The 24,029-nt window shown below is 45.1% G+C and overlaps 1 long non-coding RNA gene across 2 annotated transcripts in view; it reads right to left on the bottom strand.

Annotated features, from left to right (window-relative positions):
- Positions 1–14,721, bottom strand: part of LOC148135814 (uncharacterized) — a 40,330-nt gene extending 25,609 nt beyond the window's left edge. Inside the window, exons 1-2 of one of the 2 annotated variants that reach the window (XR_015754869.1) lie at positions 14,621–14,721; positions 2,704–2,810 (exon numbers count right to left, since the gene is read on the bottom strand). This is a non-coding gene — a long non-coding RNA (uncharacterized LOC148135814). Of the gene's footprint in view, positions 1–2,703; positions 2,811–2,918; positions 3,130–14,620 lie in introns of those variants that run through there. The other variant, XR_015754868.1, reaches the window with a different exon arrangement.
- Positions 14,722–24,029: the final 9,308 nt, after the last annotated feature.

Here is a 24,029-nt window from a genome sequence, read left to right as displayed (position 1 = left end):
GGAACCATTGTCAATGGCGAAAAAAATCCTGCCAACCTGACACCGGCCCAGCCAGCTACTCACTGTATTCATCACTGCAAAGTCTCAATAAAGGAATGAAACTGGATGGACCAGTTGGCAACTAACAAGGCACCAGAAATTACAACCACAGAATCAGCCCTCTCAATGGTGCAACGTCCTCCTCACTAACATATGGTTTTTGGTGCCAAAATGTGGAGAGCTGTCTCACAGACTAGTCAAGGAACAGCCTGACATACTCATACTCACGGAATCATCCCTTACAGACAATGACCAGACACTACCATCACCATCCCTAGATATCGAGAGTGTGGTGCTGGAAAAGCACAACAGGTCAGGCAGCATCCGAGGAGCAGGAGAATCGGCGTTGAGCCTAAGCCCTTCATCAGCCTGACCTGCTGTGCTTTTCCAGCACCAGACTCTTGACTCTGATCTCCAGCATCTGCAGTCTTCACTTTCTCCTGAAATCTCTGGATATGTCCTGTCCCACCGGCAGGACAGACCAGGCAGAGGTGGTGGCACAGTGGTGTACAGACAGGGAGGATTTGCCCTGGGAGTACACAGCATTGGCTCCGGAGACCAGGAAGTCTCATGGCTCCTGCCGATTACCACGTACCGTCCTCCCTTGGCTGATGGATCAGTTCTCCTTCATGTTGAACAACATTTGGAGGAAGCACTGAGGAAGTAAAATGATGTCAAACGTACTCTGGGTACAGGATTTCAATATCCACAATCGAGACTAGCTCTGCAACAGAATTACTCACTGAGCTAGTCAGATCCTAAAGGAAATAGCTGCTCAACTGAGTCTGCAGCGGGTGGTGAGGGAACCAACAAGAGTGTAAAACATACTTGATCTCATTGTTATGAATTGACCAGCTGCAGATACATCTGGCCATGACAGTATCAGTACGAGCGACCATCACACATTCTTTTGTAGACAAAGTCTTGCCTTAAAGTTGAGAAAAACCTCCATTGTGTTGAATGACACTATCACCGTTCCAAATGGGACAGACTTTGAAGAGATGTAGGATCTCAAACTGGATATCTCTGAGGCACTGTGGGACATCAACAGCAGCAGAACTGTACTCCAGCACAATCTGTAATCTCATGGGTTTGTAAATCCTGCTCTCACCCATCACAATGGACAGGAAAGGAGGGCATGCCATGAGCAGCGCCAGGCAGACTTAAAACGGAAGGGCCAACCTGGTGAAGCTGTCAAACAGAACTACCTGCATATCAAACAGCATCAGCAGCAAGCAACAGAGCTAAGTGATCCAACATCCAATGGAACAGATCGGAACTCTGCAGTTCTGCCACACCCAGTTGTGAACGATGATGGACAATTAAACAACTCACTGGAGGAAGCATCACAGAAATCCCACCCTTACTGATGGAGGGGCCTCACATACCCATGCACCAGACAAGATGACAGCATTTGCAGCAATCTGCAGCCAGAAGTGCAAAGTGGGATGATCCATCTTAGCCTTCTCCAGTGGTTTCTAACATCACAGATGTGAGTTTTAAGCCAGTTCGATTAAGTTTGAATAACATCAAGAAATGGTTAAGTAGTGCAAAAGCTACGGGCCCTGCCAATATTCTGGCAATAATACTGATGGCTTGTGCTCCAGAACTTGCCACCCACCAAGTCACGTACTGCTCCAGCACTGGCATCTGCCGACAATGTGGAACATTGCCCAGGGATGTTCAACACAAAAGCACAGGGCAATCCAACCCAGGAAATTTACATCTATCAGTCCACACTCAATCAGCAGTAAAGTGATGGAAGATGTCATCAACAGGGCTACCAAGCAGCAGCTGCTCAGCAACAGCCAGCTGAGTGACACTCACTTTAGGCTCCACCAGGGCCACTCAGCTCCCAATTGTGTTACCGCCCTGATTCACAACCTGACAACCAGCTGAATCCCAGAGGTGAGGTGAGTGTGATAACTCAGTCCCACTCCAAGACCACTATTTCTAGCTGATTCCACCCTTGTCTCAGCTCATATACTTTCATCCACCTTGTGTTATCTCCAGACTTCATTTTCCAAACATACTCAGGCCCAGCTTCCCACATTTAACCTCCCTGTAATCTCAAGAAAGTCTAAATCTCTGCTTGTTGATTCATCAAAAGGCTCCTTATTATAATCAACAGCATACAGCCATAGAGATGTACAGCAAGAAAACAGAGCCTTCGGTCCAACCCGTCCATGCCGACCAGATACCCCAACCCAATCTAGTCTCACCTGCCAGCACCTGGCCAATATCCCTCAATTTAGAATTCTCACACTTGATTTAATTCCTGGCTGTGATCATCCCTAGCTCCCTGCAACACACACACATTGAGACCTCGACAACTCATTTTCTTCAAGACTCCCAACCATTTGTTAATTCATTACTTCACCTGTGTGGATGTTTCTACAGTTGCTGAAGCAGCATAGTCTGAAATTCACAGCCAAAACCTCACAGGTCTGCTTTCCACCTTTAAGACATCCCTCAAAACCTGTTTTTTGGCAATGCTTTTGGTCACCTGACCTAATATCTCCATTTCTGGTCTTATAACTAAAGTTCTCAATAGTACTTTTGTGAAATTATAAGCATGATAATAAAAATACAAACTGTTGCTGATTTAGACATTATTTTCAAATCAACACTGTTGCTGAATGTATAATCTATAATGCCACTTACCCAACCACATTGTAGGAGCACCTTCACCACACAAACTGCAGCTGTACAAGTAAGTCAAACATCACCCTCTCCACAAGCAACAGGGCTTTGGCATTAATCACTGGTATCTGTGGAAGGAGAAACACAGTTGATGTTTCAGGGAGTGCAAAATGGATTACAGGGAATGAAAATGGTGCAGAATTTGATAGTCAGAAATGGAAGGAAAATACACTTGCTTGTTGGAAAAAAGAATTCTTGACTGTCAAAAATATTCAAGAAAAAAGTAATCTGATAATAGAGCAGTACATGGTCAGGCGCTGGGCCGCAGTGAAAAACTCATTTACAAAGGGTCGAAAAAAGTAATAATACAGTAGTAAACAGACCAAAAATACACCCATGGTTCGAGACTGAGGAAGCTAGATATTGACAAAGTGGCCATGAGGGAGGCCAGAGGTGAATCAGAGCTGTATTGGCTGCTCTGATCCCAATGACTCTGTACTGAGAAAGGCTGCACATGCGCCTAGCTGCACCTTGCCCCCTACAAAGATGGCGGCTCCGCACATGTCCAGTGAATCGTTGTCCTGAATAAAGATGGCGGCGCTCACTCAGGCCTGCAGCCGCGCAGAGGCAATTCCCCATTTACTGCAAACACGGGACTGGGACGCTCAAATTTGTATTTTCCGACGTGCACAATTTGTTTGTAAAACCTCTCCGCTCATGGCAATACAGTTTTTCTCCCGTTTCCCTGTTTATTTCTTTCCTTACCGTATCCTTTCTTTCCATAACTTCCCGAGCATTCATTACAGCGACTCTGCGCCGCGCGCGAGGGTGATCACATGGTTTAGTTTAGCTCCGCCCTTCAGTCACTTTGATTGGTTGGAGGACCAACATACCGCTAGGTCATCCAGCTCCGCCCACCATCCTTTCATTGGTCCGGTGCTGACATCAATCACCCGGTGGTCACTTTGTTGGCAACAGCATGCACAGTGTGTCCTGCTTTAGCTGATATGTTGGGTAATGTGATGGGACAATTTGCTGAGGGTAAGAATTCCATTTGTGTGAGCTCTCCAGTAGATTTCCTTTATTCATGGAGGGAATTGCCTTCCTACTCATGACTGTATAGCTGTGATTGATGAATCAATGCCATCTGAATCAGTACATAAATACCCCATTTTCACATGAGATCTTTAGCACATTGTATCACGCTCTTCTTTGGAGATAAAAAAAAAACATGAAACAGAGCCTCAAGGAATCGGAGCAGGAGTAGGGCATTCATTCCCTTCAGCTTGTTCCCCCATTCTATCAGATCATGGCTGGGCCAACCCAGACCTCAACACCTCTTTTATGCTTGATCCACATCGCCTTCAACTGCTCAATATTTCAAAAATCTATCTGCACTCTTTTAAAATAATTTGAGATAGAATCATAGATTCCCTAATGTGTGGAAACAGGCCCTTCAGCCCAACAAGCCAGAACAACCCTCCGAAGAGTAACCCAACCATTCCCCTCCCACATTTTACTTTCACAATTGTTTGGGCGAGAAAATTTAGCCATTCACTGAGAGAAAAAAAAATCTTTACTTTTTCTAAAATGAATGTTCCCTTATGTAATGTCCCCTGGTTTGAGACTTCACTAGTGCTAGATCTAGTCAACATCTACCCTTTCAAGCTCCTCAGAATCTTGTTTCCGTAAGATCACCCCTGCTTATCTATTCTTGATAGGTCAACCCTTTCGTCCTCGAAGCAGCTAAGTGAATCTTTTTTGAATGGTCTCCGATGTGGTTTATCCTTTATTAAATATGGGAGCTATCATTGTATACAGCACTGCAAGTGAGGACTCAGCAACAGCCAGTGTGCTTAACCAATCCCCAATCAGTCCTCAGCAGAGGCCTCACCTTCATTCCCCTACGCTCCCGGATTAATGAATTCAACACGCGGCGTGACATCGAACAATTCTTCCGCCGCCTTCGCCTCCGTGCCCACTTCTTTAACCAAGACTCCCGCCCACCCTCTGACGACCCCTTCTCCCGCCTCCAACACACCCCATCCACCTGGACACCCCGTGCTGGCCTCCTACCTGCCCTCGACCTCTTCATAGCCAACTGCCGCCGCGATATTAACCGCCACCTGAACTCCCCCACCCCACTCACCCACTCCAACCTCTCACCCTCGGAACGCGCAGCCCTCCACTCACTCCGTTGCAACCCCAACCTCACTATCAAACCAGCAGACAAGGGAGGCGCGGTAGTAGTTTGGCGCACCGACCTCTACACCGCTGATGCCAAACGCCAGCTCGCAGATACCTCCTCCTACTGCCTCCTTGACCATGACCCCACCCCCCACCACCAAACCATCATCTCCCAGACCGTCCATAACCTCATCACCTCGGGGGATCTCCCATCCACCGCCTCCAACCTCATAGTCCCACAACCCCGCACCTCCCGTTACTACCTCCTGCCCAACATCCACAAACCTGACTGCCCCGGACGACCCATTGTCTCCGCCTGCTCCTGCCCCACCGAACTCATCTCTGCGTACCTTGACACCGTCCTGTCCCCCTTAGTCCAAGAACTCCCCACCTACGTTCGGGACACCACCCATGCCCTCCACCTGCTCCATGATTTTCGCTTCCCGGGTCCCCAACGCCTTATTTTCACCATGGACATCCAGTCCCTGTACACCTCCATCCCCCATCACGAAGGACTCAAAGCCCTCCGCTTCTTTCTTTCCCGCCGGACCGACCAGTACCCTTCCACTGACACCCTCCTTCGACTGACTGAACTGGTCCTCACCCTGAACAACTTCTCTTTCCAATCCTCCCACTTCCTCCAAACGAAAGGAGTAGCCATGGGCACCCGCATGGGCCCCAGCTGTGCCTGCCTCTTCGTAAGATATGTGGAACAGTCCATCTTCCGCAACTACACTGGCCCCACCCTCCACCTTTTCCTCCGCTACATCGATGACTGTATCGGCGCTGCCTCGTGCTCCCACGAGGAGGTTGAACAGTTCATCCACTTCACCAACACCTTCCACCCCGACCTCAAATTCACCTGGACAGTCTCAGATTCCTCCCTCCCCTTCCTCGACCTTTCTATTTCTATCTCAGGCGACCGAATCAACACGGACATCTACTACAAACCGACCGACTCCCACAGCTACCTGGGCTACACCTCCTCCCATCCTGCCCCCTGTAAAAACGCCATCCCATTCTCCCAATTCCTTCGACTCCGCCGCATCTGCTCCCAGGAGGACCAGTTTCAAAAACGTACAACCCAGATGGCCTCCTTCTTCAAGGACCGCAATTTCCCCCCCGACGTGGTCGACGATGCCCTTCACCGCATCTCTTCCACTTCCCGCTCCTCCGCCCTTGAACCCCGCCCCTCCAACCGCCACCAGGACAGAACCCCACTGGTCCTCACCTACCACCCCACCAATCTCCATGTACAGCGCATCATCCGCCGTCATTTCCGCTACCTCCAAACGGACCCCACCACCAAGGATATATTTCCCTCCCCTCCCCTATCAGCATTCGGTAAAGACCACTCCCTCCGTGACTCCCTCGTCAGATCCACACCCCCCACCAACCCAACCTCCACTCCCGGCACCTTCCCATGCAACCGCAGGAGGTGCAAGACTTGCGCCCACACCTCCCCCCTCACCTCCCTCCAAGGCCCCAAAGGAAATTTCCATATCCGCCACAGATTCACCTGCACCTCCACACATATCATCTATTGCATCCTCTGCACCCAATGTGGCCTCCTCTATATTGGGGAGACAGGCCGGCTACTTGCGGAGCGTTTCAGAGAACGCCTCTGGGACACTCGGACCAACCAACCCAACCACCCTGTAGCTCAACATTTCAATTCCCCCTCCCACTCCACCAAGGATATGCAGGTCTTTGGACTCCTCCATCGCCAGACCACAACAAAACGACGGTTGGAGGAAGAACGCCTCATCTTCCGGCTAGGAACCCTCCAACCACAAGGGATGAACTCGGATTTCACCAGTTTCCTCATTTTCCCTCCCCCCACCCTGTCTCAGTCAAATCCATCAAATTCAGCACCGCCTTCCTAACCTGCAATCTTCTTCCCGACCTCTCCGCCCCCACCCCAGTCTGACCTATCACCCTCACCTTGACCTCTCTCCACCTATCACATTTCCGACGCCCCTCCCCCAAGTCCCTCCTCCCTACCTTTTATCTTAGCCTGCTGGACAAACTTTCCTCATTCCTGAAGAAGGGCTTATGCCCGAAACGTCGATTCTCCTGTTCCCTGGATGCTGCCTGACCTGCTGCGCTTTTCCAGCAACACATTTCCAGCAATCCCCAATCCACGCTAATACATTACCCCGATACCATGAGCTCCTAAATTGTGCAATTAACTTTTATGTAGCACCTTATCATTTGCATTTTTAAAATCCAAATACAGAACATCATTGGATTACCCTTTATCAGCCCTGCCTGTTATCTCCTCAATGAACTGTCGCAAATTTGTCAAATATAGTTTCTCTTTCACAAACCCCAGTCTACCATGTTTAATGATAAACTTTTCTAAATGTCCTGCAATTTCTTACTTTAATATTCGACTCTGTAGGTTCTTTCAGTAGATTTGCTAAGTATGATTCCCCTCTCTTAAATCCATGTGGACTCTGTCCAATCCTGTCACTGTTCAGTAAGAAACTTGATTGTACTCAAATATAGTGAGTAAATGTATCTGTATTTATTTTTAAAAATAGATTACTCATAAATGCTGGACCCATGCAATAATCAATGAATTTGTGACTATGAATTTGGGTTATAATGCTTTTTTTTCTGTTAATTCCTTTTCATAGTGTGTTATGCAGACAGCACCGAGTGATCACTCTTAATTGTGAGTAACTTTGAAAATAATATATTTTTAAAATGACATCCCAAAATGCTGCCTCATTATTGTGCAAGGAGGATTTTGCATTCAACAGTTTGCAGATAAAATTGAACAGCTTTTTGCTGCAATTTGGCCAGACTGAAGATTACACCAAAGTGGCAACTCTGCTCTCAAATTCTTACTTGACACTGCCCAAGGCGATACTGATGGGACTTTACTTTGCCATTCTTGTTCACCAGCTTTATTTCCAGGTTTAATTCTATAATCATTCTAGAGCTTGTAATTTTAGACAACTTCTCTTTTAGGTACATATATAAATATCATACTGAAATGTTGCACTGAATGGTACCAAATCTGAAATTAGTCTCTAATCTGATAGTAACATGTTCTGACCCTTCTACGTATGTATTGGCATAAGTCTATGCCAGTTATTTTTCTGAAGCCTGTTTCTCCTGATGAAGGGCTTATGCCCGAAACATTAACTCTCCTGCTTCTCGGATGCTGTCTGACTTGCTGTGCTTTTCCAGCAGGACACTTTTCGATTCTGATGTCCAGCTTCTTTGGTCGTCACTTTCTTCTTTGAGGAGATTAAACCAAGAATATTTTTTGTTGATCAAATTGCAATAGGAACCAATTCATGAAAATCAGATATCTCACATTTACCTTAACTATGTGAAGGCTAAGACATTACTAAATTATTGTCAGTAATTGAAACCGTGCTGACAAACTTGTGCAGTATTGGTGTCTCAACTTTAGACTGTTCCCAGATGTCGCGCAGCTGCAGTATTTTTTTTTGCACTCAGCTATATGTTGTTCTCACTTGTTTCTTTGTGAAGGATTACAAAATTAACGTAAAGAAATCATAAGTTCATTCATATAACTAAAGTTGGGAGAAAAAAAAGTCAGTATTTCAAGTGCTGATAAAGTGAAGTAAACTGATAATATTTAGAAAGGGTTTAAGATGGATATGGAACAAATAGAAAATAGAAGAATACAGCGCAGTACAGGCCCTTCGGCCCTCGATGTTGCGTCGATCCAAGCCCACCTAACCTACACGAGCCCACTATCCTCCATATGCCAATCCAATGCCCGCTTAAATGCCCATAATGAGGGAGAGACCACCACTGCTACTGGCAGGGAATTCCATGAACTCACGACTCGCTGAGTAAAGAACCTACCCCTAACATCTGTCCTATACCTACCCCCCCCCCCCCCCCTCAATTTAAAGCTATGCCCCCTTGTAATAGCTGACTCCATACGTGGAAAAAGATTCTCACTGTCGACCCTATCTAAACCCCTAATCATCTTACACACCTCTATCAAGTCACCCTAAACCTTCTTTTCTCCAATGAAAACAACCCCAAGTGCCTCAGCCTTTCCTCATACGATCTTTCTACCATACCAGGCAACATCCTGGTAAACCTCCTCTGCACCCGTTCCAGTGCCTCCACATCCTTCCTATAGTATGGCGACCGAAACTGCACACAATACTCCAGATGTGGCCGCACCAGAGTCTTATACAACTGCAACATGACCTCAGTACTCCGGAACTCAATTCCTCTACCAATAAAAGCCAGTACGCCATATGCCTTCTTCACCGCACTATTTACCTGGGTGGCAACTTTCAAAGATTTGTGTACATGGACACCAAGATCCCTCTGCTCATCCACACTACCAAGTATCCGACCGTTAGCCCAGTACCCCATCTTTTTATTACTCTTACCAAAGTGAATCACCTCACACTTAGCTACATTGAACTACATTTGCCACCTTTCTGCCCAGTTCTGCAGCTTATCTATATCCCGCTGTAACCTGCCACATCCTTCCTCACTGTCAACAACTCCTCCGACTTTCGTATCATCCGCAAACTTGCTCACCCAACCTTCTAACCCCTCCACCAGGTCATTTATAAAAATGACAAACAGCAATGGTCCCAAAACAGATCCTTGCGGAACACCGCTAGTGACAGCACTCCAAGATGAACCTTTGCCATCAACTACTACCCTCTGTCTTCTTCCATCCAGCCAACTCCTAATCCAAACCTCCAACTCACCCTCAATGCCATACCTCCGTATTTTTTGCAGTAGTCTACCATGGGGAACCTTATCAAACGCCTTACTAAAATCCATATACACCACATCTACTGCTTTCCCCTCGTTCACCTCCTTAGTCACCTTCTCAAAGAATTCAATAAGGTTTGTGAGGCATGACCTGCCCTTCACAAAACCATGCTGACTATCCTTGATCACATTATTCCTATCCAGATGTTCATAAATCCTATCCCTTACAATTTTCTCTCAGATTTTGCCCACAACAGAAGTGAGACTCACCAGCCTATAGTTGCTAGGGTTATCCCTACTCCCTTTCTTGAACAAGGGAACCACATTTGCTAGCCTCCAATCTTCTGGCACTACTCCTGTAGACAACGAGGACATAAAAATCAAGGCCAATGGCTCTGCAATCTCCTCCCTTGCTTCCCAGAGAATCCTAGGATAAATGCCATCAGGCTCAGGGGACTTATCTATTTTCACCCTTTCCAGAATTTCCAACACCTCTTCTCTACATACCTCAAAGCCATCCATTCTACTTAATTGTGACTCAGTACTCACATTGACAACAATGTCCTATTGGCAAATGGGACTAGATTAATTTTGGATATCTGGTCAGCATGGGCAAGTTGGACTGAAGGGTCTGATTTTGTATTGTACAACTGTGACTTCATTATTCAAGAAGTTGAATACTTCGAGGAGGAAAAGGTGAATTGATGCAGAGAATGCACTTGAAATGATGATTGAGGTAGGTCAAACTCACATTGTTTCATGACCTTTTCCTCTGGGTTCTTCAATGAACAAACTTGTTTTATCATCTGAATAACTATGTATCATATGATTTGTTTCACACAAAATGTTTCGTTAGGATCTAGTGAACTATTAAGAAGTGTTCATAATTAAAATTTAGGCAGCTTGATTGTTAAGCAATAAAAGGTTGGCGTTTTACTCCCACTGAATTATTGCTCTATAAAAGGTAACAAGCTTTCTATCTGTTTTGGGCACTGAATATATGGAAGTCAATTCTGAAGGAAAAAAAAATCCTCGTTGGTAATGTTCCCACATATGTGGAATAATTGCTCCTGGTCACTCTTCAGGTTATAGAGGCTCGGAAAGGAATGAGTTGGCCTAAATTACCAACATCATTTGGATGGACTGTGCTCATTGGGGAAACTTGCAGGATCTATAGAAGGAACATGTGTTTCAGAGTGTATGCAATAAACCTGAACATTGTTTTTTTTTTGTCAGAGCGTGGGACCCGACTGGAGCAGCAATGAAGCTCGTATTGTTTTTTTTTAATTTCCGAGCTTGCCAAATTATTGTTGGTAAATGGAGGTGACTTTATCAAAGCACCTTTCACATGCCCCAGCTAGGAATTTGGTCCCAATTCTGTCAGTCGATCCATTTCTCTGGATAACAGGTATTTTAAATGTGAGCAATCCATATAACTATTTGAATTGAATACTTCAGTGGTTAGGTCCTCTTGGATTGTTAATTTCAAATTACTCAGTGATTTTTTTGTCCCCCCTGAATTTGCCAAGCACTGGGCAGTTCTGGAATATTCCAAATATTTACAAAAGATGCATTCACACTATTGAAGGCAACCTGACAGATTTGAATACCATGCAGGTAGTCAACAACAATACATAAGTACCTTTATGAATTGCTTACTGTACACCCACAACGCAAGCCAAGTACTATTGAAACCACAGATTGTCTCCCAAGGATTCCCAAAGCTAAACAGTGCGTTCCAGATATGCTCACTATCACCATCTGGGAGCAGTCTCCTAAGTGCTCCCAGAATTTAGAAAGCGCACACACTGCCCTCCAAAGCTAAATCTGCTGGCACAGGCTTCTCTCTTATTGCATACAGTAACATTTATTGTCCAGTTCTTTAATGTGACAAATGATTTTATAAACAATTTGTAGAAGTGAGTGCACAGTGTGATGTTTGCTTGACCTTTGGCTCTATGTATCAGGCCGAACTGAACCTTTAAACGATGTGGGATCTTTCCCACAAACTTTGTTTAAAAAAACAAAGATTATGCTCAGATTTAAATGTTCAATCAGGTTTAATAAAATTCCTTCAAAAAAAATTGAGTTTGACTTCAGCTCCTTTAAAGAGACATGCTCTTGGCCTTCAATTTTGTAACATGTGATCATTCCTTGGTAAAGGTGGCTGTGTGCAACACTGCAGGATGTTGTGCTGAAGTGCCTCATTGGGTGGATGAGCTTTAATACTGGTGTAACTTGGCTAATTTTGAGATGGAATGTTACTTTGAGTTAAAACTGAGGCGTGCTTGTGTAACTCAAGTGTGGAAACTATGCTCATGTTTGCAATGAACCTTTCACTTTTGGAGATTTGTATTTTTCCGATCTGTTTTGTAAATAAAGTTCACTATAGAAAGCACATTGCTGAAGAACCGCAGGTCCAGCAGCCCCTCTGAGGGGGAAAAACATTGTAAGTTCCAAGTCCAGTGACCTTTTGTCCATTCAGACGAAGAGTCAGTGAACTTGAAATGTATCATGTTTTTCTCTTCACCAATGCCCTCAGAACTGCTGAGTTTCTCCAGCACATTGTTTCTGGGGTTTAGATCTCCAGCACCTGCAGTTTATTGTTTTCTTATAGATCCTATGATTTTACTTGGGGAGCGAGAGACAGCAACGGTGATCAACGAGGATAAAACTCCCCAACCATGGAAAACAAACTGGTTCTTTATACTTTGCAAAACACGATTGTAAATAAGAAATGCAATTAAGCTAAGTGCAAGATGACATACCACCTGCCTTGTCTCAAACTTGCTACTCATCTTTGAGGACTAACCTGTCAGAATTGTGTTTGCTCCCTTCCTTTGAGATCACAGTCCGCAAGTGTCCCAGTTTCAATTCCTGGGCCGGCCCCAGTTACCACATTGCAGTGGGGTGGGGAGCTTTGTGTCAGCCTGAAGTTTTTGTTAAGAGCATCATTGCAGGTTGAAGTTGACGGTTTTGACTAATAGTGTGTCAAACTTGGAGGAAATCCTTCCGAATGTATTGATTAACTGGACTGAGCGTGTTTACATGCAGCCCTGTTAGTAGTGCTGTCATATTCTCAGTTAAGAATCACACAACACCAGGTTATAGTCCAAAAGGTTTAATTGGAAGCACACTAGCTTTCGGAGCGCCGCTCCTTCATCAGGTGATTGTGGAGGGCACAATCCTAAGGCACAGAATTTATAGCAAAAATTTACAGTGTGATGTAACTGAAGTTATCCATTGAACAATACCTTGATTGTCTGTTGAATCTTTCATCTGTTCGAATACCATGAGAGTTTCACTTCTTTCATGTGTAAATCACAAAGCCTTTTTTTTAAAAGTTGCATTCCTTACAGTGGCCCACCAAATCACTCACTGTATTCATCACTGCACAGTCTCAAACAAGGAATGAAACTGGATGGACCACATTACATCTGCCAATGTACCGGAAAATACAACAACACAATCAGCCCTCTTGACCCTGCAACTTCCGCCTCACTGTGGGCCAACAACAATGCAGAACTGTACTCCAGCCCAATCTGAAATCTCATGGCCTGATATCCCCCACTCAACCATTAACATCAAGCCAGGGGAATCACCCGAGTTCTATGGAGAGCTCTGCAGGGCATGTCAGGAGCAATACCAGAGATACCTAAAAATGTGGTGAAAATTTGCTGAAGCTACAGTACAAGCAACACCAAATAGAATTATGTGATCCAACAACCAATGGATCAGATCTGAGCTCTGCAGTTCTGCCACACCTAGTCAGGAAATGTGATGGACAATTAAACAACTCACTGCAGGAAGCATCACAGATATCCCCACCCTTACTGATGGAGGGGCCTCACACATCCATGCAACAGATAAGACGATAGCATTTGCAGCAATTTTCAGCCAGCAGTGCCAAGTGGATGAGCCTTCTCCATTTGTCCATGACATCACAGATGTGAATCGAATTGGTTGAAAACTCATTTCAAATCAGATCAAGAAATGGAGAAGTAGTGTAAAGGCTATGGGCCCTGCCAGCATTGTGGCAATAGTACTGATGGCTGTGCTGCAGAACTTGCTGCTCACCAAGACAAGTAGTGCTCCAGCACTGGCACCTACTGACACTGGGAAATGTTTCCCAGTGTTGTTCAACACAAAAACGCAGGACACATCCAACCCAGCCAATTTCCCTCCATCAGACCACACTCGCTCAGCAGTGAAGTGATAGACGTTGTCATCAACAGTGCTGTCAAGCACATGCTCACAATAACCTGCTCAGTGACACCCAGTTTGGGTTCTTCCAGGGCCAATCAGCTTCTGAGCTTGTTACAGACTTGATTCACAAACTGACAAACAGCTGAATCCCAGAGCTGAGGTTGACATCCCAGTCCCACTCCAAGATCACTATTTCGACTTCAGTGATATCACCTGACCTCACCACAGCCTCAGCTCATTTACTGAAACACTCCTTCATTCCTTTTGTTAACTCTAGATTTCATTATGTAAACCCACTCCTGGCCAGAATCCCACAATCACCCTCCCTATAATATCCAGAATATTGAAAACTCTACCGCCCAAGTGCTCACTTGTACCAGAACTTGCTGATCCATCAAAAGGCTCCCATTTATAAGCAACAACAATTTACTTTCACACCCTTGACTAAATTCCTGGCTGTAATCATTCCTATCTCCCTGCACCACACACCCTTTCACATCTCAACAACTCATTTTAGTTTAGACTCCCAATGATGTGTTTATTTTTGAGTTCAGCTGTGTGACTGTGTCTATAGATTCCAAGGCAACACGGTCTGGAATTCCCACCCTCTAAGATCTGCTTTCTTTCTTTAAGGCATTCCTGAAAAATTGCTTATTTGGCAATGGTTTTGGTCACCGGACATGATATTCTCCAGCTGTGGCCGTATGTCAAAAGTTCTCAACATTTTTTGTGAAATTAAAAACATGTTGATTTGTACAGATATCTTCTACTTTTCACTATCGCTGAGTGAATAATCTGTAATGTCTCTTACCTAACCACGTTGTGGGAACGCCTTCACCATTCAAACTGCAGCTGTACAAGGAAGTCGAACATCACCCTGTCCACAGGCAACACGGCTTTGGCAATGATCACTGGTATCTCTGGAAGGAGAAATACACATAATGTTTCAGGGAGTGCAATATGAATTATAGGGAATGAAAATGGTGCCGAATTTGACTGTAAGAAATGGAAAAAAAATCCACTCACTATTGGAAAAAAGAATTCTTGACTGTCAAATATATTGTTGAAAAAATAACCTGATAATGGAGTCAGGAGTTGGGCAGCAGTGGACAATCCATTTATAAAAAGGTCTGTGAACGTAGTAGTAAAATACAAAACATGGCAAAATACACTCATGAGAGACTGAGGAAGCTAAATAACATACATGTGGACATCAAGGAGCCCAGAGGTGAATCAGAGCAGTGTTCACTTTTATGATCCCACAGTCAGATGTCTGGCACAAAAACAGACTCTTCAGTCCAACCCATCTATGCAAACCAGATATTCTAACCTAAACTATTCCCATTTGCCAGCACTTGACCGACATTCCTCTGAACCCTTCCTATTCAAATGCCTTTTAAATGTTACAATTTTGGTTGCCCTTTACGCTCCTTTTGATTTTTCCCCTCTCACCCTAAACCTGCATCCTCTAGTTCTGGGCTCCAACACCCCAGGGTAAACACCTTGTCTATTTACGCTATCCATGACCCTCACGATTTTATAAACCTCTTCAACATCACACCTCAGCCTATGACACTCCAGGGAAAATGGCCCCAGCCTATTATGCCTCTCTCTGCAACTCAAATCCTCCAACCCTGGCAACATCCTTAAAAAATCAATTCTCAAACCTTCCTTGTTTCTGTGCCTCTTTCTGATAAGAGGGAGACGAGAATTGCATACCATATTCCAAAAGTGGCCTAACCAATGTCCTGTACAGCTCCTTTACTCCATGCTCTGACCAACGAAGCGAAGAATCCCAAACAATTTCTTCACTATCCTATCTACCTGTGACTCTACTTTCAAGGAACTATGAACATGCACTCCAAGGTCTCTTTGTTCAGCAAGACTCTCCAAGACCTTACAATTCAGTGTGAGTCCTGCTCTGGTTTGCTTTTCTAAAATGCAGCACCTCACATTTATCTAAATTAAACCCTATCTGCAACTGCGCAGCTCATTGGCCCATCTGATCAATATCCCATTGTATTCTGAGACAACCTTTATCACTGTCCACAATACCTCCAATTTTGGTGTCATCTGCAAACTTACGAACCGTACCGGCTCTGTTCACATCCAAATCATTTAAATGGATGAAGAAACAAATCCAGAAAAAAAAATCCATTTCTCTGGGTTTGAATGTGCTCTGTGTAAATCCTGCCCTATGACTCTCGACCAGGGAGGGCTACCTCTGAACTTTGCCCCCGACAAAGCTGGCGGCCGCGCTCGTGTCCAGTGAATCTTTGCCCCGAATTAAGATGGCGGCAATAACACGATGAGGTTTTTTACAACTTTACTGCAAAAACGGGACTGTAGGTTTCAAATTTGTATTTTCCGATGTGCATCAAATATTTGTAAAACCTCTCAGCCCATACCAACAACATTTCCGTCCAACTTCCTGCTGTTTATTTCTTTCCTGACCAACAGCTCTCCATCCACACGTCCCGCACATCCGGCCCACCGTGAGGATGATCACGTGGTATAGTCTAGTCCCGTCCCTCATTTACTCTGATTGGTCGGAGGACCAAATGCCCCGCCAGGTCCTCCAGCTCTGCCCCTGCCTTTCCATTGGTCTTCCGCTGACATCAACCACCAGGGCCCATTGTTGCCTGGAGCATGCGCACTGCTTCGTGGCTTTTGTTGCTGTTTATCAGTTAAAAGAGTGAGGCACAAAGTTAAAAATCACACAACCACCTGACGAAGAAGCTGCAAAGCGAGTGCTTCCAAATAAACCTGTTGGACTATAACCCGGTGTTCTGTGAATTTTAATTTTGTCCATCCGAATCCAACACCAGCACCTGAAAGTCAAGAGTGCGGGAGTAATGCAAAATATAACAACAAAATAACGAGGAACAGGAGAAGGCCGTCCTGCCTTTGAGCTTGCTCTGCCATTCATTAAGATCATGGCTGATCATTTCGTGGACGCAGAACCATTTACCAACGTTCTCACCATATCCCTTAATTAATTAGTTATTTCTTTAAAAAAACGTTACCTTAGCTGTAAAAACGTTCACTGAACTACCATCAACTAATCCCCTGGGCAATGAATTCCATAGAGGTCAAGAAGTTCCTTCTCAATTCAGTCCTAAATTTGCTGCCTCTAATCTTGAGGCGATGCCCTCTTGTCCTGGCTTCACCTGCCAGTGGAAACATTCTCCCTACTTCTGTTTTATCCATTGCATTCATTATTTTATATATTTCCCATTCTTCTGATTTCCAATGAATATAATCCCAATCTACTCAGTCTCTGTTAAGCCAACCCCCTCAACTCCGGAATCAACCTAGTTCACCTCCCCTGCGCCCCCTCTAGTGCCGGTACATCCTTGAGCAAGTAAGGAGACAGAAACTGCATGCAGTACTCCAAGTGTGGCCTCACCAGCACCCAATACAGCTGGAACATAACCTCTGCTTTTAAACACAATCCCTTTAGCAATGAAGGCCAAATTTCCATTTGCTTTCTGAATTGATTGTTTTACCTGGTAACCAACCTTCATGCAGAAGGATACTCAGGTGCCCCTGCTTAGCAAATGATGCAACTTTTAAAAACTCAAGTAATAATCTCTTTATTAATGTTACTCCAACCAAACAGTATGACTTTACATTTATGAACATTCTATTTCAAATGCCAGACCATTGCCCACTCACTCAATGCATTTATGTTCCTCTGCAAAGTTTCACAGTCCTCCGCACACTTTGTTCTGCTACTCATCTTAGTGTCATATGCAGACTTTTACACCCTACATGTGGTCGCCAACTCCAAATCACCTGTATCAATTCTAAATAATCACAGTCCCAACACTGATCCCTGAGGCACACTATTAGTCACTGATTGCCAGCCAGAATAGTACTCATTTATCCTCACACTTTGCTTCCTGTTCGTCCACCAATCTTCTATCCATGCTAATACTCTACTCCTAATGCCATGCACTTTTATATTATGCAACAGCCTCTTGCATGGCACCTTGCTGAAGGCCTTTTGGAAATCCAGGTACACCGCATCCACTGGGTCCCCGTTGTCCTGCCTTGCTCGAAATGTCTTCATAGAATTCCTAAAGATTTGTGAAGCATGACCTGCCCTACACGAACCCATGTTCTGTCTGTCCATTGGGACAATTTCTATTAAGATTCCCTGCTATTTCTTCCGTGATAATAGGCCCAAGCATCTTTCCCACGACAGAGAATAAGCTAACTTGTGTATAATTCCCCACCTTTTGTCCACCTCCTTTTTAAAAACGTGGCATCACTTTTGCTGCTTTCCAATCTGCTGGGACTGCCACAGAGTCCAGTGAATTTTGGAATTTTGGAAAATTAATGCCAGTGAATTTGTTATTTCTCGTGGCATCTCCTTTAGTACCCTGGGATGCATTCCATCAGGGTCAGAAGACTTTTCTGTCATTAGCTCAATTACCTCCAACAGTCCAACACTAGCTGTTCCATAATAATGATCGTTTCCAAATCCTCACCTATCTTTGTCTCTTTGCTAATTATTGGCAAGATATTAGTTTCCTCCACTGTGATATCCCATAACTAAATGTTCCTTCTCATTTTCCAAAGGACCAACATTTACTTTAGCCACTCTTTTCTCCTTCAATATAAAATTTTGCTATCTGTCTTTATAGTCTGTGCTAGTTTATTTTTCTCATGTTCTATCTTACGTTTCTTTATAGCTCTTCTGTGGCTTTCTGTTGACCTTTAAAGTTTTCCCAGTTCTAGTTTCAGGCTGTTTTTGGCCACTTTGCATGCCTTCTCTTTCAATTTGATCGCTTTCCTTAGATACCCATCACAGAGTTTGCCTTTTCTTACAGTCCGTCCTTTTCACTGGAATATATCATTGCTGAACACTTTGTAAAATGTCTTTGAAAATCTTCTACTGCTCATCAACTGTCCCACCATAAAATCTTGGTTTCCAGTCTACTTTATCCAGGTTCTCCCTCATTGTATTGTAGTTCCCTGTGTTGAAGCACAGGACCCAGGTATTGGATTTTATCTTCACATTCTCCATATGTACTCTAAATTCAACCATACAGTGATCACTTCTTTCAAGAGGATCCCTAACTCTGAGGTCATTAATTATTCCTGTCTCATTGCACAGGGCCAGATGCCGGATAGATTGCTCCCTTGTCAGTTCCATTTCATACTGCTCAAGAAAACTATCATGGATACACGTAATAAACTCAAGGCTACCCTGACTGAGCTGGTTCGACCAAGCTACATGTAGATTAAAAGCATCCATGATAATAGCCATACCATTTTTACAGGCATTAGTTATTTCTTTGTTTATTGCCCATCTCAATGTGATGTTATTATTTGGTGGCCTGCACACTACACCTGTCAGTGACTTTCTTGTTAGAATTTTGAATGCATCATTCTTGTTTCTCCTCATGTACAGCAATAACAACAACTACTTGCATTGTGTGGAGTCTTTTACAATGGCAAATCTCCTAAGGTGCTTCATGGATGATCAAAACATTGATTAAAGAGAAAGATTTTAAAATACATCTTAAAGGAGGATAGAGAAGGTTAGGGAGAGTATTCCACAGACTTCTGCCCTTGCCAGCAGCATTCGTGGAGTGATGCAGGTGGGGTGTGTTGGAAAGGGAATGTGCAAATGGGAAATGGAGGAGCACAGGCAGTGCATAACGTCTTAAGGACAGAGCAGGTTCCAGACTGAGTCTGTCTGTCAGAGAGTATGGCTGCCTCATGGAGTTTGAAGCTCTGCAATGGGTCCATGCAAGTCACGTTAGCCGAGGAGAGTATAACGGTGGCTGAGAGAACTTTTGATGAGGACTAGTCTCCTGAGGTAGTGTGGGCTGAGGTTAGAAACAGAAGAGGAGCGATCACACTGCTTGGAGTTTTTTTTATAGGCCTCCGCAGAGTTCCAGGGAGGTGGAAGAGAGGATTAGCAAAATTATTCTGAATAGGAGTGAAAGTAACAGGGTGGTCATTATGGGGGAATTTAACTTCCCCAAAATTGACTGGAAATGCTATAACTAATACGTCGGATGAATCAGTTTTTATGCAATGTGTACAGGAGGGTTTCCTGACACAGTATGTTGAAGGGCCAACAAGAGGGGAGGCCACATTGGATCTGGTCCTTGGAAATGAACCAGACTAGGTGTTTTATTTAGTTGTAGGTGAGCACATTGGAGAGAGAGACCATAATTCAGTTAAGTTTAGTTTAGCGATGAAAAGGAATAAGTACATGCCACAGGTCAAGAGTTATTGATGGGGCAAGGGCAATTATAATGTTATTAGGCAAGAATTGTGGGCGGTACGGTGGCACAGTGGTTAGTACTGCTGCCTCACAGCGTCAGAGACCCGGGTTCAATTCCAGCCTCAGGCGATTGACTGTGGAGTTTGCACGTTCTCCCCGTGTCTGCGTGGGTTTCCTCTGGGTGCTCCGGTTTCCTCACACAGTCCAAAGATGTGCAGGGTCAGGTGAATTGGCCATACTAAATTGCCCGTAGTGTTAGGTAAGGGGTAAATGTAGGGGTATGGGTAGGGTTGCTCTTCGGTGGGTCGGTGTGGACTTGTTGGGCGAAGGGCCTGTTTCCACACTGTAATCCAATCTAATCTAATCTTAATTAGATGCACAGAATGGGGTAGCAAAATGCAGGAGATGCAGACAATGGAAATGTGGAGCTGGTTTAAGGAACAGAAATTGCGTGTCCTTGATAGGTATGTCCCTGTTAGGCAGGAGGAAGTGATAAGGTAAGGGAACCTTGGTTTACTGCAGAAACTGCATCTCTTGTTACGAAGAAGAAGGAGGCTTAGGTGTTGATGAGGCAAGATAGTTCAGATGAGGTGATGGAGAATTACAGAACAGCTAAGAAGGATTTAAAGAGAGAGTTAAAAGGAGCAAAGAGAGGACACGAGCAGTCTTTAAGAAATAGAATAAAGGAAAACCCTAAAGCTTTCTATAGGTATGTGAGGAATAAAAAGATAATTAGGGTAGGAATAGGGCCAATCACAGACAGAATGGGAAGATGAATGTTGACCCTGTGGAGATCGGAGAGATGCTAAATGAACATTTCTCATCAGTTTTCACTGAGGAAAAGGAGAATATTGTAGAGGAGGAGAATGAGGTATGAGATATTAGACTAGAAATTATCAAGGTTAGTTACGAACAGGTGTTATCAATGCTGGAAGGAGTGAAAATAGACAAGTCCCCTGGGCTGGATGGGATTTATCCGAGGATTCTCTGCGAAGCTAGGGAGAAGGCCTTTGGCTTGGATATTTGAGTTGTCATTGTCTGCAGATTTGGTACCAGAGTACTGGAAGATTGCAAATGTTGTGCCCTTGTTCAAGAAGGGCAGTAGAGATGACCCAGGTAATTATAGACCAGTGAGCCTTACTTCTGTTGTAGGAAAGGTTTAGGAAAGGATTATAAGAGATAAGATTTATAATCATCTGGCAAACATCAATTTGATTTCAGATAGTCAACTTGGTTTTGTCAAGGGCAGGTCATGTTTCGCAAACCTCATTGAGTTTTTTTGAGAAGGTCACCAAGCTTGTAGATGAGGGTAGGGCATTTGACGTGGTATACATGGACAAAAGTAAAGCCTTTGACAAGGTTCCACATGGTAGGCTGTTGGAGAAAATGCAGAGGCATAGAATTGAGGGTGATTTAGCAGTTTGGATTAGAAACTTTCATTCTCAAAGAAGACAGCAAGTGGTGGTTGATGGAAAATATTGAGCCTGGAGTCCAGTGACGAGTCATGTGCCACCAGGATCTGTTTTGGGACCACTGCAGGTATAGGTGAATGGATTAGGAAATTTGCAGACGACATTAAAGTCAGTGTAGTAGTGGACAGTGTGGAAGAATGCTACAGGTTGCAAGGGGACTCTGATAAATTGCAGAATTGGGCTGAGAGGTGGCAAATAGAGTTCAATACAACTAAATGTGAGGTGATGCACTTTGAGAAGAATAACAGGAAGGCTGAATACTGGGTCAATGGAAAGATTCTTGGTAGTGTGATGTGCAGAGGGATCTTTGAGTCCATGTACATAGATCCCTGAAAGTTGCTACCCAGGTTGATAGTGCTGTTAAGAAGGCAAACGGTGTGTTCGGTTTCATTCATGGAGGGATTGAGTTCCGAAGTTGAAATACCATACTGCAACTATACAAAACGCTGGTGCTGCAACACTTGGAATATTGTGTTCAGTACTGGTTTCCATATTTCCGGAAGGATCTGGAAACATTGGAAAAGGTGCAGAGGAGGTTTACCAGAACGTTGCCTGGTCTGGAGAGAAGGTCTTGTGAGGAAAGGCTGAGAGACTTGAAACTCTTCTCATTGGCAAGAATAAGGCGAGAGGGGATTTGATAGAGACATACAAGATGACCAGAGGATTAGAAAGGGAGACAGTGGAAGTATTTTTCCCAGGATGATGACGTCAGCATGGGGGGAATGGGGGTGGAACCCTGCTCATGATTCCACCCCCATCCCGCCCACTCCAGTTACAGGCTCCGCCCCCACTCCCAGCTCCACACCCACACCAGATCCCAGCTCCCAGCCCTGCCGAGTTTTCACCATCCCTCCAGACCTTCCCCTCACTGAGGACGAACGATCAGTCCTCAGCAAAAGCCTTACCTTCATCTACTTCCGTCCATGCATCAATTAATTTAATGCACGCTGTGACGTCGAACACTTCTTCCGCCGCCTCTGCCTCCGAGCTTACTTTCACAATCAGGACTCCCGCCCACCTTCCAAAGACCCCTTCGCCTACCTCCAACACACTGCATCCACCTGGACACACCGCGCTGGCCTATTACCTGCCCTCGACCTCTTCATTTCCAACTGCCGCTGGGACATTAACCGCCTCAACCTGTCTACTCCCCTTCCCCACTCCAACCTCTCACCCTCACAACGTGCAGCCCTCCAATCCCAACCTCACCATCAAGCCAGCAGATAAAGGGGCGCAGTGGTAGTCTGGCGCACTGACCTCTACACCGCTGAAGCCAAACCCCAGCTCGAGGACACCTCTTCCTACCGCCTCCTTGACCATGACCCCACCCCTCCATCACAAAACCATCATCTCCCAGACCATTCAGAACCTCATAACCTCAGGAGATATCCCACCCATAGTTTCCAAACTCATAGTCCGGAAAACCCGCACTGCCCGGTTCTACCTCCTTCCCAAGATCCACAAGCCTGACTACACTCGCTGACCCATTGTCTCAGCATTCTTCTGCCCCACTGAACTCATTTCTACCTACCTCAACACTGTCCTATCCTCCCTAGTCCAGGAACTCCCCACATACGTTCGAGACACCACCCACGCCCGCCACCTCCTCCAAGATTTCTGTTTCCCCGACCCCCAACGCCTCATCTTCACCATGGATATCCGATCCCTCTACACCTCCATCTGCCATTACCAGGGCCTCCAAGCCCTCCGTTTTTTCCTCTCCCGACGTCGCCAACAGTACCCTTCCACCGACACACTCATTTGTTTGACCGAACTGGTCCTCACTCTTAACAATTTCTCCTTCAAATCCTCCCACTTCCTCCAGATCAAAGGGGTAGCCATGGGCACACGTATGGGCCCCAGCTATGCCTGTCTCTTTGTTCGCTACGTAGAACAGTCGATCTTCTGTAATTACACCGGCACCACTCCCCACCTCTTCCTCCGCTACGTTGATGACTGCATTGGCACCACCTCGTGCTCCCGCGAGGAGGTTGAGCAATTCATCAACTTCACCAACACATTCCACCCTGACCTTAAATTTACCTGGGTCATCTCTGACACCACCCTCCCCTTCCTGGACCTCTCCATTTCAATTAATGATGACCGATTTGACACTGACATTGACACCCACCAACTCCCACAGCTACCTGGATTACACCTCTTCCCACCTTACATCTTGCAAAAATGCCATCCCGTATTCCCAATTCCTCCGCCTCCGCCGTATCTGCTCCCAGGAGGATCAGTTCCACCACAGAACACACCAGGTGGTCTCCTTCTTTAGAGACCACAATTTCCCTTCCTACGTGGTTAAAGATGCCCTCCAACGCATCTCGTCCACATCCCGCACCTCTGTCCTCAGACCTCACCCCACCAACCGTAACAAGGACAGAACACCCCTGGTGCTCACCTTCCAGCCCACCAACCTTCGAAAATACCCAAATAATCCGCTGACATTTCCACCACCTCCAAAAAGACCCCACCACCGGGGATATATTTCCCTC

The sequence above is a fragment of the Chiloscyllium plagiosum genome, unplaced genomic scaffold (assembly GCF_037043375.1).
Source record: "Chiloscyllium plagiosum isolate Xiang-an unplaced genomic scaffold, Cpla_swu_hap1 HiC_scaffold_48, whole genome shotgun sequence".
Classification (NCBI taxonomy): domain Eukaryota; kingdom Metazoa; phylum Chordata; class Chondrichthyes; order Orectolobiformes; family Hemiscylliidae; genus Chiloscyllium; species Chiloscyllium plagiosum.
This window is presented reverse-complemented; position numbering and strand designations above follow the sequence as displayed.